Source organism: Rhinoderma darwinii, assembly GCF_050947455.1.
Source record: "Rhinoderma darwinii isolate aRhiDar2 chromosome 5 unlocalized genomic scaffold, aRhiDar2.hap1 SUPER_5_unloc_26, whole genome shotgun sequence".
NCBI classification, from domain to species: Eukaryota; Metazoa; Chordata; class Amphibia; order Anura; family Rhinodermatidae; genus Rhinoderma; species Rhinoderma darwinii.
The window spans coordinates 174,280-188,463 of NW_027461783.1; the positions used below are offsets into that span (position 1 = coordinate 174,280).

General features: G+C 47.7%; 9 non-coding genes across 9 annotated transcripts; all 9 read left to right on the forward strand.

Moving 5' to 3' along the window:
- Positions 1 to 1,227: 1,227 nt before the first annotated feature.
- Positions 1,228 to 1,418, forward strand: LOC142688795 (U2 spliceosomal RNA). Its single transcript, XR_012857846.1, has one exon. It is a non-coding gene; the product is annotated as a U2 spliceosomal RNA (small nuclear RNA).
- Positions 1,419 to 2,702: 1,284 nt separating this feature from the next.
- LOC142688512 (U2 spliceosomal RNA) lies at positions 2,703 to 2,893 on the forward strand. The gene has a single exon (XR_012857589.1). It is a non-coding gene; the product is annotated as a U2 spliceosomal RNA (small nuclear RNA).
- Positions 2,894 to 4,193: 1,300 nt separating this feature from the next.
- On the forward strand, positions 4,194 to 4,384 carry LOC142688514 (U2 spliceosomal RNA). Its single transcript, XR_012857591.1, has one exon. It is a non-coding gene; the product is annotated as a U2 spliceosomal RNA (small nuclear RNA).
- Positions 4,385 to 5,668: 1,284 nt separating this feature from the next.
- Positions 5,669 to 5,859, forward strand: LOC142688516 (U2 spliceosomal RNA). The gene has a single exon (XR_012857592.1). It is a non-coding gene; the product is annotated as a U2 spliceosomal RNA (small nuclear RNA).
- Positions 5,860 to 7,147: 1,288 nt separating this feature from the next.
- LOC142688517 (U2 spliceosomal RNA) lies at positions 7,148 to 7,338 on the forward strand. Its single transcript, XR_012857593.1, has one exon. It is a non-coding gene; the product is annotated as a U2 spliceosomal RNA (small nuclear RNA).
- Positions 7,339 to 8,622: 1,284 nt separating this feature from the next.
- Positions 8,623 to 8,813, forward strand: LOC142688518 (U2 spliceosomal RNA). The gene has a single exon (XR_012857594.1). It is a non-coding gene; the product is annotated as a U2 spliceosomal RNA (small nuclear RNA).
- Positions 8,814 to 10,105: 1,292 nt separating this feature from the next.
- LOC142688519 (U2 spliceosomal RNA) lies at positions 10,106 to 10,296 on the forward strand. Its single transcript, XR_012857595.1, has one exon. It is a non-coding gene; the product is annotated as a U2 spliceosomal RNA (small nuclear RNA).
- A 1,284-nt stretch (positions 10,297 to 11,580) lies between these two features.
- Positions 11,581 to 11,771, forward strand: LOC142688520 (U2 spliceosomal RNA). Its single transcript, XR_012857596.1, has one exon. It is a non-coding gene; the product is annotated as a U2 spliceosomal RNA (small nuclear RNA).
- A 1,281-nt stretch (positions 11,772 to 13,052) lies between these two features.
- LOC142688521 (U2 spliceosomal RNA) lies at positions 13,053 to 13,243 on the forward strand. Its single transcript, XR_012857597.1, has one exon. It is a non-coding gene; the product is annotated as a U2 spliceosomal RNA (small nuclear RNA).
- Positions 13,244 to 14,184: the final 941 nt, after the last annotated feature.

Below are 14,184 nucleotides of genomic sequence, written 5' to 3' on the forward strand. Positions count from 1 at the left end.
TTTTAATCCCATTATTTCAACACCTGTTGGACAATGCATGAGTGATAATGAGCTCATTGATTAAATGCAATTAATGAATAGATTGCCACCTCTTGTTGTGTGTCGTCTGTGTTTCTGTGTTTCCGGCATTTCACATTGGAACACCTCATTCACCTTCCTTGTCTTCTCTCCGCCCTCCCTTTTAGGTAAGTTAAAGAGCTGCACCTGAGCCAGCCACTGATTGATTGATTGATTGATTGATTGATTGATTGATTGATTGATTGATTGATTGATTGATTGATTGATTGATGCAGCACAACAGTCAAATAGTGGAGTGGAGTAGGGGAACAGCAAACAGCCAATAAAGCAGCCCGCCCGCTCGCCTGCCCGCCACAATGGACCTACCTGTGTACACTAGATGGATGTGATGGAATGTACTATCGTCCCTACATTTCAAGAAGAAGTAAGAATTGCAGTTGCAACAAAGCCTTGCTTGCCTACAAAGAGAGCAGCAATTTGGATTTGTTACTATGTTACCTAGAAGAATAACAAACTGTGCAAGGATGGAGGTTGTAGGAGCAAGGAGAAGTTGTCTGTAAAGTTGGTGGATGCCTATTTTCCATTTTGCAGTCCCTTGTCTCCCTCTTGTGGCCTCCTGGAGGCAACTAGCTGTGCAAAAAAAAGACAGCCTGGCGGCCGGCTGTTGCAGTGTTGCCCTCTCAGGCAACACTGAGTGACTGACTGAGCCTCACCGTCTTATATAAAGTTCAGACGGAACTTTGCACGTGTCATAGTGGAGCCCTCAGGATTCCAGAGCCAGCTTTCTGACATCATAATGGGGCCTCAGAGATAAAAGCCTGGGCCCAGGCAGTGTTGGTCAGTGCTGCTCAGCAGGCAGCACTGGACTGGACTGGATTACAGCTGATACAAGGTGTGAAGGAACAAGGGGTGGCTGTGGGCATGCACTTGCTGCCGCTGCCAGTGTTTATCTGCATGGCAGCAGGGCATTTGGGCGTTGCCAGGAAGGCGTTTTTATGTAGATTCCTCCTCTTTCAGCACTGCATTGTGGTGCAAGCAAAAGAAGCAAATCCTGTCTGGCTTCCTCTCCGGCCTTTATTCACCTCCCGTGTAGCTGTGAGTGTGTGAGCCTGCAGGGCCCCATGGAATTGCCTAGAAGTAGGCTGAATCGCTGCAAGGGCTGAACAGCAGTATCGGGCAGGCTCGGGCAACGCGCGGCCCGTTCGGGTTATCGCTTCTCGGCCTTTTGGCTAAGATCAAGTGTAGTATCTGTTCTTATCACTTTAATATCTGATACGTCCCCTATCTGGGGACCATATATTAAATGGATTTTTAGAACAGGGAGATGGAAATAGAGCTTGCTCTGTCCACTCCACGCATTGACCTGGTATTGCAGTATTTCCAGGACCGGTGCACCCTTTCCTTATGTGTTGACTAAAAGCAGATTCCAAAAGTGTTTTTTGTCTTTGCTATTGTTTCTGTCTTTCTGAAGGGATCTCCCCTTTTAATCCCATTATTTCAACACCTGTTGGACAATGCATGAGTGATAATGAGCTCATTGATTAAATGCAATTAATGAATAGATTGCCACCTCTTGTTGTGTGTCGTCTGTGTTTCTGTGTTTCCGGCATTTCACATTGGAACACCTCATTCACCTTCCTTGTCTTCTCTCCGCCCTCCCTTTTAGGAAAGTTAAAGAGCTGCACCTGAGCCAGCCACTGATTGATTGATTGATTGATTGATTGATTGATTGATTGATTGATTGATGCAGCACAACAGTCAAATAGTGGAGTGGAGTAGGGGAACAGCAAACAGCCAATAAAGCAGCCCGCCCGCTCGCCTGCCCGCCACAATGGACCTACCTGTGTACACTAGATGGATGTGATGGAATGTACTGTCGTCCCTACATTTCAAGAAGAAGTAAGAATTGCAGTTGCAACAAAGCCTTGCTTGCCTACAAAGAGAGCAGCAATTTGGATTTGTTACTATGTTACCTAGAAGAATAACAAACTGTGCAAGGATGGAGGTTGTAGGAGCAAGGAGAAGTTGTCTGTAAAGTTGGTGGATGCCTATTTTCCATTTTGCAGTCCCTTGTCTCCCTCTTGTGGCCTCCTGGAGGCAACTAGCTGTGCAAAAAAAAGACAGCCTGGCGGCCGGCTGTTGCAGTGTTGCCCTCTCAGGCAACACTGAGTGACTGACTGAGCCTCACCGTCTTATATAAAGTTCAGACGGAACTTTGCACGTGTCATAGTGGAGCCCTCAGGATTCCAGAGCCAGCTTTCTGACATCATAATGGGGCCTCAGAGATAAAAGCCTGGGCCCAGGCAGTGTTGGTCAGTGCTGCTCAGCAGGCAGCACTGGACTGGACTGGATTACAGCTGATACAAGGTGTGAAGGAACAAGGGGTGGCTGTGGGCATGCACTTGCTGCCGCTGCCAGTGTTTATCTGCATGGCAGCAGGGCATTTGGGCGTTGCCAGGAAGGCGTTTTTATGTAGATTCCTCCTCTTTCAGCACTGCATTGTGGTGCAAGCAAAAGAAGCAAATCCTGTCTGGCTTCCTCTACGGCCTTTATTCACCTCCCGTGTAGCTGTGAGTGTGTGAGCCTGCAGGGCCCCATGGAATTGCCTAGAAGTAGGCTGAATCGCTGCAAGGGCTGAACAGCAGTATCGGGCAGGCTCGGGCAACGCGCGGCCCGTTCGGGTTATCGCTTCTCGGCCTTTTGGCTAAGATCAAGTGTAGTATCTGTTCTTATCAGTTTAATATCTGATACGTCCCCTATCTGGGGACCATATATTAAATGGATTTTTAGAACAGGGAGATGGAAATAGAGCTTGCTCTGTCCACTCCACGCATTGACCTGGTATTGCAGTATTTCCAGGACCGGTGCACCCTTTCCTTATGTGTTGACTAAAAGCAGATTCCAAAAGTGTTTTTTGTCTTTGCTATTGTTTCTGTCTTTCTGAAGGGATCTCCCCTTTTAATCCCATTATTTCAACACCTGTTGGACAATGCATGAGTGATAATGAGCTCATTGATTAAATGCAATTAATGAATAGATTGCCACCTCTTGTTGTGTGTCGTCTGTGTTTCTGTGTTTCCGGCATTTCACATTGGAACACCTCATTCACCTTCCTTGTCTTCTCTCCGCCCTCCCTTTTAGGTAAGTTAAAGAGCTGCACCTGAGCCAGCCACTGATTGATTGATTGATTGATTGATTGATTGATTGATTGATTGATTGATTGATTGATTGATTGATGCAGCACAACAGTCAAATAGTGGAGTGGAGTAGGGGAACAGCAAACAGCCAATAAAGCAGCCCGCCCGCTCGCCTGCCCGCCACAATGGACCTACCTGTGTACACTAGATGGATGTGATGGAATGTACTGTCGTCCCTACATTTCAAGAAGAAGTAAGAATTGCAGTTGCAACAAAGCCTTGCTTGCCTACAAAGAGAGCAGCAATTTGGATTTGTTACTATGTTACCTAGAAGAATAACAAACTGTGCAAGGATGGAGGTTGTAGGAGCAAGGAGAAGTTGTCTGTAAAGTTGGTGGATGCCTATTTTCCATTTTGCAGTCCCTTGTCTCCCTCTTGTGGCCTCCTGGAGGCAACTAGCTGTGCAAAAAAAAGACAGCCTGGCGGCCGGCTGTTGCAGTGTTGCCCTCTCAGGCAACACTGAGTGACTGACTGAGCCTCACCGTCTTATATAAAGTTCAGACGGAACTTTGCACGTGTCATAGTGGAGCCCTCAGGATTCCAGAGCCAGCTTTCTGACATCATAATGGGGCCTCAGAGATAAAAGCCTGGGCCCAGGCAGTGTTGGTCAGTGCTGCTCAGCAGGCAGCACTGGACTGGACTGGATTACAGCTGATACAAGGTGTGAAGGAACAAGGGGTGGCTGTGGGCATGCACTTGCTGCCGCTGCCAGTGTTTATCTGCATGGCAGCAGGGCATTTGGGCGTTGCCAGGAAGGCGTTTTTATGTAGATTCCTCCTCTTTCAGCACTGCATTGTGGTGCAAGCAAAAGAAGCAAATCCTGTCTGGCTTCCTCTCCGGCCTTTATTCACCTCCCGTGTAGCTGTGAGTGTGTGAGCCTGCAGGGCCCCATGGAATTGCCTAGAAGTAGGCTGAATCGCTGCAAGGGCTGAACAGCAGTATCGGGCAGGCTCGGGCAACGCGCGGCCCGTTCGGGTTATCGCTTCTCGGCCTTTTGGCTAAGATCAAGTGTAGTATCTGTTCTTATCAGTTTAATATCTGATACGTCCCCTATCTGGGGACCATATATTAAATGGATTTTTAGAACAGGGAGATGGAAATAGAGCTTGCTCTGTCCACTCCACGCATTGACCTGGTATTGCAGTATTTCCAGGACCGGTGCACCCTTTCCTTATGTGTTGACTAAAAGCAGATTCCAAAAGTGTTTTTTGTCTTTGCTATTGTTTCTGTCTTTCTGAAGGGATCTCCCCTTTTAATCCCATTATTTCAACACCTGTTGGACAATGCATGAGTGATAATGAGCTCATTGATTAAATGCAATTAATGAATAGATTGCCACCTCTTGTTGTGCGTCGTCTGTGTTTCTGTGTTTCCGGCATTTCACATTGGAACACCTCATTCACCTTCCTTGTCTTCTCTCCGCCCTCCCTTTTAGGTAAGTTAAAGAGCTGCACCTGAGCCAGCCACTGATTGATTGATTGATTGATTGATTGATTGATTGATTGATTGATTGATGCAGCACAACAGTCAAATAGTGGAGTGGAGTAGGGGAACAGCAAACAGCCAATAAAGCAGCCCGCCCGCTCGCCTGCCCGCCACAATGGACCTACCTGTGTACACTAGATGGATGTGATGGAATGTACTGTCGTCCCTACATTTCAAGAAGAAGTAAGAATTGCAGTTGCAACAAAGCCTTGCTTGCCTACAAAGAGAGCAGCAATTTGGATTTGTTACTATGTTACCTAGAAGAATAACAAACTGTGCAAGGATGGAGGTTGTAGGAGCAAGGAGAAGTTGTCTGTAAAGTTGGTGGATGCCTATTTTCCATTTTGCAGTCCCTTGTCTCCCTCTTGTGGCCTCCTGGAGGCAACTAGCTGTGCAAAAAAAAGACAGCCTGGCGGCCGGCTGTTGCAGTGTTGCCCTCTCAGGCAACACTGAGTGACTGACTGAGCCTCACCGTCTTATATAAAGTTCAGACGGAACTTTGCACGTGTCATAGTGGAGCCCTCAGGATTCCAGAGCCAGCTTTCTGACATCATAATGGGGCCTCAGAGATAAAAGCCTGGGCCCAGGCAGTGTTGGTCAGTGCTGCTCAGCAGGCAGCACTGGACTGGACTGGATTACAGCTGATACAAGGTGTGAAGGAACAAGGGGTGGCTGTGGGCATGCACTTGCTGCCGCTGCCAGTGTTTATCTGCATGGCAGCAGGGCATTTGGGCGTTGCCAGGAAGGCGTTTTTATGTAGATTCCTCCTCTTTCAGCACTGCATTGTGGTGCAAGCAAAAGAAGCAAATCCTGTCTGGCTTCCTCTCCGGCCTTTATTCACCTCCCGTGTAGCTGTGAGTGTGTGAGCCTGCAGGGCCCCATGGAATTGCCTAGAAGTAGGCTGAATCGCTGCAAGGGCTGAACAGCAGTATCGGGCAGGCTCGGGCAACGCGCGGCCCGTTCGGGTTATCGCTTCTCGGCCTTTTGGCTAAGATCAAGTGTAGTATCTGTTCTTATCAGTTTAATATCTGATACGTCCCCTATCTGGGGACCATATATTAAATGGATTTTTAGAACAGGGAGATGGAAATAGAGCTTGCTCTGTCCACTCCACGCATTGACCTGGTATTGCAGTATTTCCAGGACCGGTGCACCCTTTCCTTATGTGTTGACTAAAAGCAGATTCCAAAAGTGTTTTTTGTCTTTGCTATTGTTTCTGTCTTTCTGAAGGGATCTCCCCTTTTAATCCCATTATTTCAACACCTGTTGGACAATGCATGAGTGATAATGAGCTCATTGATTAAATGCAATTAATGAATAGATTGCCACCTCTTGTTGTGTGTCGTCTGTGTTTCTGTGTTTCCGGCATTTCACATTGGAACACCTCATTCACCTTCCTTGTCTTCTCTCCGCCCTCCCTTTTAGGTAAGTTAAAGAGCTGCACCTGAGCCAGCCACTGATTGATTGATTGATTGATTGATTGATTGATTGATTGATTGATTGATTGATGCAGCACAACAGTCAAATAGTGGAGTGGAGTAGGGGAACAGCAAACAGCCAATAAAGCAGCCCGCCCGCTCGCCTGCCCGCCACAATGGACCTACCTGTGTACACTAGATGGATGTGATGGAATGTACTGTCGTCCCTACATTTCAAGAAGAAGTAAGAATTGCAGTTGCAACAAAGCCTTGCTTGCCTACAAAGAGAGCAGCAATTTGGATTTGTTACTATGTTACCTAGAAGAATAACAAACTGTGCAAGGATGGAGGTTGTAGGAGCAAGGAGAAGTTGTCTGTAAAGTTGGTGGATGCCTATTTTCCATTTTGCAGTCCCTTGTCTCCCTCTTGTGGCCTCCTGGAGGCAACTAGCTGTGCAAAAAAAAGACAGCCTGGCGGCCGGCTGTTGCAGTGTTGCCCTCTCAGGCAACACTGAGTGACTGACTGAGCCTCACCGTCTTATATAAAGTTCAGACGGAACTTTGCACGTGTCATAGTGGAGCCCTCAGGATTCCAGAGCCAGCTTTCTGACATCATAATGGGGCCTCAGAGATAAAAGCCTGGGCCCAGGCAGTGTTGGTCAGTGCTGCTCAGCAGGCAGCACTGGACTGGACTGGATTACAGCTGATACAAGGTGTGAAGGAACAAGGGGTGGCTGTGGGCATGCACTTGCTGCCGCTGCCAGTGTTTATCTGCATGGCAGCAGGGCATTTGGGCGTTGCCAGGAAGGCGTTTTTATGTAGATTCCTCCTCTTTCAGCACTGCATTGTGGTGCAAGCAAAAGAAGCAAATCCTGTCTGGCTTCCTCTCCGGCCTTTATTCACCTCCCGTGTAGCTGTGAGTGTGTGAGCCTGCAGGGCCCCATGGAATTGCCTAGAAGTAGGCTGAATCGCTGCAAGGGCTGAACAGCAGTATCGGGCAGGCTCGGGCAACGCGCGGCCCGTTCGGGTTATCGCTTCTCGGCCTTTTGGCTAAGATCAAGTGTAGTATCTGTTCTTATCAGTTTAATATCTGATACGTCCCCTATCTGGGGACCATATATTAAATGGATTTTTAGAACAGGGAGATGGAAATAGAGCTTGCTCTGTCCACTCCACGCATTGACCTGGTATTGCAGTATTTCCAGGACCGGTGCACCCTTTCCTTATGTGTTGACTAAAAGCAGATTCCAAAAGTGTTTTTTGTCTTTGCTATTGTTTCTGTCTTTCTGAAGGGATCTCCCCTTTTAATCCCATTATTTCAACACCTGTTGGACAATGCATGAGTGATAATGAGCTCATTGATTAAATGCAATTAATGAATAGATTGCCACCTCTTGTTGTGTGTCGTCTGTGTTTCTGTGTTTCCGGCATTTCACATTGGAACACCTCATTCACCTTCCTTGTCTTCTCTCCGCCCTCCCTTTTAGGTAAGTTAAAGAGCTGCACCTGAGCCAGCCACTGATTGATTGATTGATTGATTGATTGATTGATTGATTGATTGATTGATGCAGCACAACAGTCAAATAGTGGAGTGGAGTAGGGGAACAGCAAACAGCCAATAAAGCAGCCCGCCCGCTCGCCTGCCCGCCACAATGGACCTACCTGTGTACACTAGATGGATGTGATGGAATGTACTGTCGTCCCTACATTTCAAGAAGAAGTAAGAATTGCAGTTGCAACAAAGCCTTGCTTGCCTACAAAGAGAGCAGCAATTTGGATTTGTTACTATGTTACCTAGAAGAATAACAAACTGTGCAAGGATGGAGGTTGTAGGAGCAAGGAGAAGTTGTCTGTAAAGTTGGTGGATGCCTATTTTCCATTTTGCAGTCCCTTGTCTCCCTCTTGTGGCCTCCTGGAGGCAACTAGCTGTGCAAAAAAAAGACAGCCTGGCGGCCGGCTGTTGCAGTGTTGCCCTCTCAGGCAACACTGAGTGACTGACTGAGCCTCACCGTCTTATATAAAGTTCAGACGGAACTTTGCACGTGTCATAGTGGAGCCCTCAGGATTCCAGAGCCAGCTTTCTGACATCATAATGGGGCCTCAGAGATAAAAGCCTGGGCCCAGGCAGTGTTGGTCAGTGCTGCTCAGCAGGCAGCACTGGACTGGACTGGATTACAGCTGATACAAGGTGTGAAGGAACAAGGGGTGGCTGTGGGCATGCACTTGCTGCCGCTGCCAGTGTTTATCTGCATGGCAGCAGGGCATTTGGGCGTTGCCAGGAAGGCGTTTTTATGTAGATTCCTCCTCTTTCAGCACTGCATTGTGGTGCAAGCAAAAGAAGCAAATCCTGTCTGGCTTCCTCTCCGGCCTTTATTCACCTCCCGTGTAGCTGTGAGTGTGTGAGCCTGCAGGGCCCCATGGAATTGCCTAGAAGTAGGCTGAATCGCTGCAAGGGCTGAACAGCAGTATCGGGCAGGCTCGGGCAACGCGCGGCCCGTTCGGGTTATCGCTTCTCGGCCTTTTGGCTAAGATCAAGTGTAGTATCTGTTCTTATCAGTTTAATATCTGATACGTCCCCTATCTGGGGACCATATATTAAATGGATTTTTAGAACAGGGAGATGGAAATAGAGCTTGCTCTGTCCACTCCACGCATTGACCTGGTATTGCAGTATTTCCAGGACCGGTGCACCCTTTCCTTATGTGTTGACTAAAAGCAGATTCCAAAAGTGTTTTTTGTCTTTGCTATTGTTTCTGTCTTTCTGAAGGGATCTCCCCTTTTAATCCCATTATTTCAACACCTGTTGGACAATGCATGAGTGATAATGAGCTCATTGATTAAATGCAATTAATGAATAGATTGCCACCTCTTGTTGTGTGTCGTCTGTGTTTCTGTGTTTCCGGCATTTCACATTGGAACACCTCATTCACCTTCCTTGTCTTCTCTCCGCCCTCCCTTTTAGGTAAGTTAAAGAGCTGCACCTGAGCCAGCCACTGATTGATTGATTGATTGATTGATTGATTGATTGATTGATTGATTGATTGATTGATGCAGCACAACAGTCAAATAGTGGAGTGGAGTAGGGGAACAGCAAACAGCCAATAAAGCAGCCCGCCCGCTCGCCTGCCCGCCACAATGGACCTACCTGTGTACACTAGATGGATGTGATGGAATGTACTGTCGTCCCTACATTTCAAGAAGAAGTAAGAATTGCAGTTGCAACAAAGCCTTGCTTGCCTACAAAGAGAGCAGCAATTTGGATTTGTTACTATGTTACCTAGAAGAATAACAAACTGTGCAAGGATGGAGGTTGTAGGAGCAAGGAGAAGTTGTCTGTAAAGTTGGTGGATGCCTATTTTCCATTTTGCAGTCCCTTGTCTCCCTCTTGTGGCCTCCTGGAGGCAACTAGCTGTGCAAAAAAAAGACAGCCTGGCGGCCGGCTGTTGCAGTGTTGCCCTCTCAGGCAACACTGAGTGACTGACTGAGCCTCACCGTCTTATATAAAGTTCAGACGGAACTTTGCACGTGTCATAGTGGAGCCCTCAGGATTCCAGAGCCAGCTTTCTGACATCATAATGGGGCCTCAGAGATAAAAGCCTGGGCCCAGGCAGTGTTGGTCAGTGCTGCTCAGCAGGCAGCACTGGACTGGACTGGATTACAGCTGATACAAGGTGTGAAGGAACAAGGGGTGGCTGTGGGCATGCACTTGCTGCCGCTGCCAGTGTTTATCTGCATGGCAGCAGGGCATTTGGGCGTTGCCAGGAAGGCGTTTTTATGTAGATTCCTCCTCTTTCAGCACTGCATTGTGGTGCAAGCAAAAGAAGCAAATCCTGTCTGGCTTCCTCTCCGGCCTTTATTCACCTCCCGTGTAGCTGTGAGTGTGTGAGCCTGCAGGGCCCCATGGAATTGCCTAGAAGTAGGCTGAATCGCTGCAAGGGCTGAACAGCAGTATCGGGCAGGCTCGGGCAACGCGCGGCCCGTTCGGGTTATCGCTTCTCGGCCTTTTGGCTAAGATCAAGTGTAGTATCTGTTCTTATCAGTTTAATATCTGATACGTCCCCTATCTGGGGACCATATATTAAATGGATTTTTAGAACAGGGAGATGGAAATAGAGCTTGCTCTGTCCACTCCACGCATTGACCTGGTATTGCAGTATTTCCAGGACCGGTGCACCCTTTCCTTATGTGTTGACTAAAAGCAGATTCCAAAAGTGTTTTTTGTCTTTGCTATTGTTTCTGTCTTTCTGAAGGGATCTCCCCTTTTAATCCCATTATTTCAACACCTGTTGGACAATGCATGAGTGATAATGAGCTCATTGATTAAATGCAATTAATGAATAGATTGCCACCTCTTGTTGTGTGTCGTCTGTGTTTCTGTGTTTCCGGCATTTCACATTGGAACACCTCATTCACCTTCCTTGTCTTCTCTCCGCCCTCCCTTTTAGGTAAGTTAAAGAGCTGCACCTGAGCCAGCCACTGATTGATTGATTGATTGATTGATTGATTGATTGATTGATTGATTGATGCAGCACAACAGTCAAATAGTGGAGTGGAGTAGGGGAACAGCAAACAGCCAATAAAGCAGCCCGCCCGCTCGCCTGCCCGCCACAATGGACCTACCTGTGTACACTAGATGGATGTGATGGAATGTACTGTCGTCCCTACATTTCAAGAAGAAGTAAGAATTGCAGTTGCAACAAAGCCTTGCTTGCCTACAAAGAGAGCAGCAATTTGGATTTGTTACTATGTTACCTAGAAGAATAACAAACTGTGCAAGGATGGAGGTTGTAGGAGCAAGGAGAAGTTGTCTGTAAAGTTGGTGGATGCCTATTTTCCATTTTGCAGTCCCTTGTCTCCCTCTTGTGGCCTCCTGGAGGCAACTAGCTGTGCAAAAAAAAGACAGCCTGGCGGCCGGCTGTTGCAGTGTTGCCCTCTCAGGCAACACTGAGTGACTGACTGAGCCTCACCGTCTTATATAAAGTTCAGACGGAACTTTGCACGTGTCATAGTGGAGCCCTCAGGATTCCAGAGCCAGCTTTCTGACATCATAATGGGGCCTCAGAGATAAAAGCCTGGGCCCAGGCAGTGTTGGTCAGTGCTGCTCAGCAGGCAGCACTGGACTGGACTGGATTACAGCTGATACAAGGTGTGAAGGAACAAGGGGTGGCTGTGGGCATGCACTTGCTGCCGCTGCCAGTGTTTATCTGCATGGCAGCAGGGCATTTGGGCGTTGCCAGGAAGGCGTTTTTATGTAGATTCCTCCTCTTTCAGCACTGCATTGTGGTGCAAGCAAAAGAAGCAAATCCTGTCTGGCTTCCTCTCCGGCCTTTATTCACCTCCCGTGTAGCTGTGAGTGTGTGAGCCTGCAGGGCCCCATGGAATTGCCTAGAAGTAGGCTGAATCGCTGCAAGGGCTGAACAGCAGTATCGGGCAGGCTCGGGCAACGCGCGGCCCGTTCGGGTTATCGCTTCTCGGCCTTTTGGCTAAGATCAAGTGTAGTATCTGTTCTTATCAGTTTAATATCTGATACGTCCCCTATCTGGGGACCATATATTAAATGGATTTTTAGAACAGGGAGATGGAAATAGAGCTTGCTCTGTCCACTCCACGCATTGACCTGGTATTGCAGTATTTCCAGGACCGGTGCACCCTTTCCTTATGTGTTGACTAAAAGCAGATTCCAAAAGTGTTTTTTGTCTTTGCTATTGTTTCTGTCTTTCTGAAGGGATCTCCCCTTTTAATCCCATTATTTCAACACCTGTTGGACAATGCATGAGTGATAATGAGCTCATTGATTAAATGCAATTAATGAATAGATTGCCACCTCTTGTTGTGTGTCGTCTGTGTTTCTGTGTTTCCGGCATTTCACATTGGAACACCTCATTCACCTTCCTTGTCTTCTCTCCGCCCTCCCTTTTAGGTAAGTTAAAGAGCTGCACCTGAGCCAGCCACTTGATTGATTGATTGATTGATTGATTGATTGATTGATTGATTGATGCAGCACAACAGTCAAATAGTGGAGTGGAGTAGGGGAACAGCAAACAGCCAATAAAGCAGCCCGCCCGCTCGCCTGCCCGCCACAATGGACCTACCTGTGTACACTAGATGGATGTGATGGAATGTACTGTCGTCCCTACATTTCAAGAAGAAGTAAGAATTGCAGTTGCAACAAAGCCTTGCTTGCCTACAAAGAGAGCAGCAATTTGGATTTGTTACTATGTTACCTAGAAGAATAACAAACTGTGCAAGGATGGAGGTTGTAGGAGCAAGGAGAAGTTGTCTGTAAAGTTGGTGGATGCCTATTTTCCATTTTGCAGTCCCTTGTCTCCCTCTTGTGGCCTCCTGGAGGCAACTAGCTGTGCAAAAAAAAGACAGCCTGGCGGCCGGCTGTTGCAGTGTTGCCCTCTCAGGCAACACTGAGTGACTGACTGAGCCTCACCGTCTTATATAAAGTTCAGACGGAACTTTGCACGTGTCATAGTGGAGCCCTCAGGATTCCAGAGCCAGCTTTCTGACATCATAATGGGGCCTCAGAGATAAAAGCCTGGGCCCAGGCAGTGTTGGTCAGTGCTGCTCAGCAGGCAGCACTGGACTGGACTGGATTACAGCTGATACAAGGTGTGAAGGAACAAGGGGTGGCTGTGGGCATGCACTTGCTGCCGCTGCCAGTGTTTATCTGCATGGCAGCAGGGCATTTGGGCGTTGCCAGGAAGGCGTTTTTATGTAGATTCCTCCTCTTTCAGCACTGCATTGTGGTGCAAGCAAAAGAAGCAAATCCTGTCTGGCTTCCTCTCCGGCCTTTATTCACCTCCCGTGTAGCTGTGAGTGTGTGAGCCTGCAGGGCCCCATGGAATTGCCTAGAAGTAGGCTGAATCGCTGCAAGGGCTGAACAGCAGTATCGGGCAGGCTCGGGCAACGCGCGGCCCGTTCGGGTTATCGCTTCTCGGCCTTTTGGCTAAGATCAAGTGTAGTATCTGTTCTTATCAGTTTAATATCTGATACGTCCCCTATCTGGGGACCATATATTAAATGGATTTTTAGAACAGGGAGATGGAAATAGAGCTTGCTCTGTCCACTCCACGCATTGACCTGGTATTGCAGTATTTCCAGGACCGGTGCACCCTTTCCTTATGTGTTGACTAAAAGCAGATTCCAAAAGTGTTTTTTGTCTTTGCTATTGTTTCTGTCTTTCTGAAGGGATCTCCCCTTTTAATCCCATTATTTCAACACCTGTTGGACAATGCATGAGTGATAATGAGCTCATTGATTAAATGCAATTAATGAATAGATTGCCACCTCTTGTTGTGTGTCGTCTGTGTTTCTGTGTTTCCGGCATTTCACATTGGAACACCTCATTCACCTTCCTTGTCTTCTCTCCGCCCTCCCTTTTAGGTAAGTTAAAGAGTTGCACCTGAGCCAGCCACTGATTGATTGATTGATTGATTGATTGATTGATTGATTGATTGATTGATTGATTGCAGCACAACAGTCAAATAGTGGAGTGGAGTAGGGGAACAGCAAACAGCCAATAAAGCAGCCCGCCCGCTCGCCTGCCCGCCACAATGGACCTACCTGTGTACACTAGATGGATGTGATGGAATGTACTGTCGTCCCTACATTTCAAGAAGAAGTAAGAATTGCAGTTGCAACAAAGCCTTGCTTGCCTACAAAGAGAGCAGCAATTTGGATTTGTTACTATGTTACCTAGAAGAATAACAAACTGTGCAAGGATGGAGGTTGTAGGAGCAAGGAGAAGTTGTCTGTAAAGTTGGTGGATGCCTATTTTCCATTTTGCAGTCCCTTGTCTCCCTCTTGTGGCCTCCTGGAGGCAACTAGCTGTGCAAAAAAAAGACAGCCTGGCGGCCGGCTGTTGCAGTGTTGCCCTCTCAGGCAACACTGAGTGACTGACTGAGCCTCACCGTCTTATATAAAGTTCAGACGGAACTTTGCACGTGTCATAGTGGAGCCCTCAGGATTCCAGAGCCAGCTTTCTGACATCATAATGGGGCCTCAGAGATAAAAGCCTGGGCCCAGGCAGTGTTGGTCAGTGCTGCTCAGCAGGCAGCA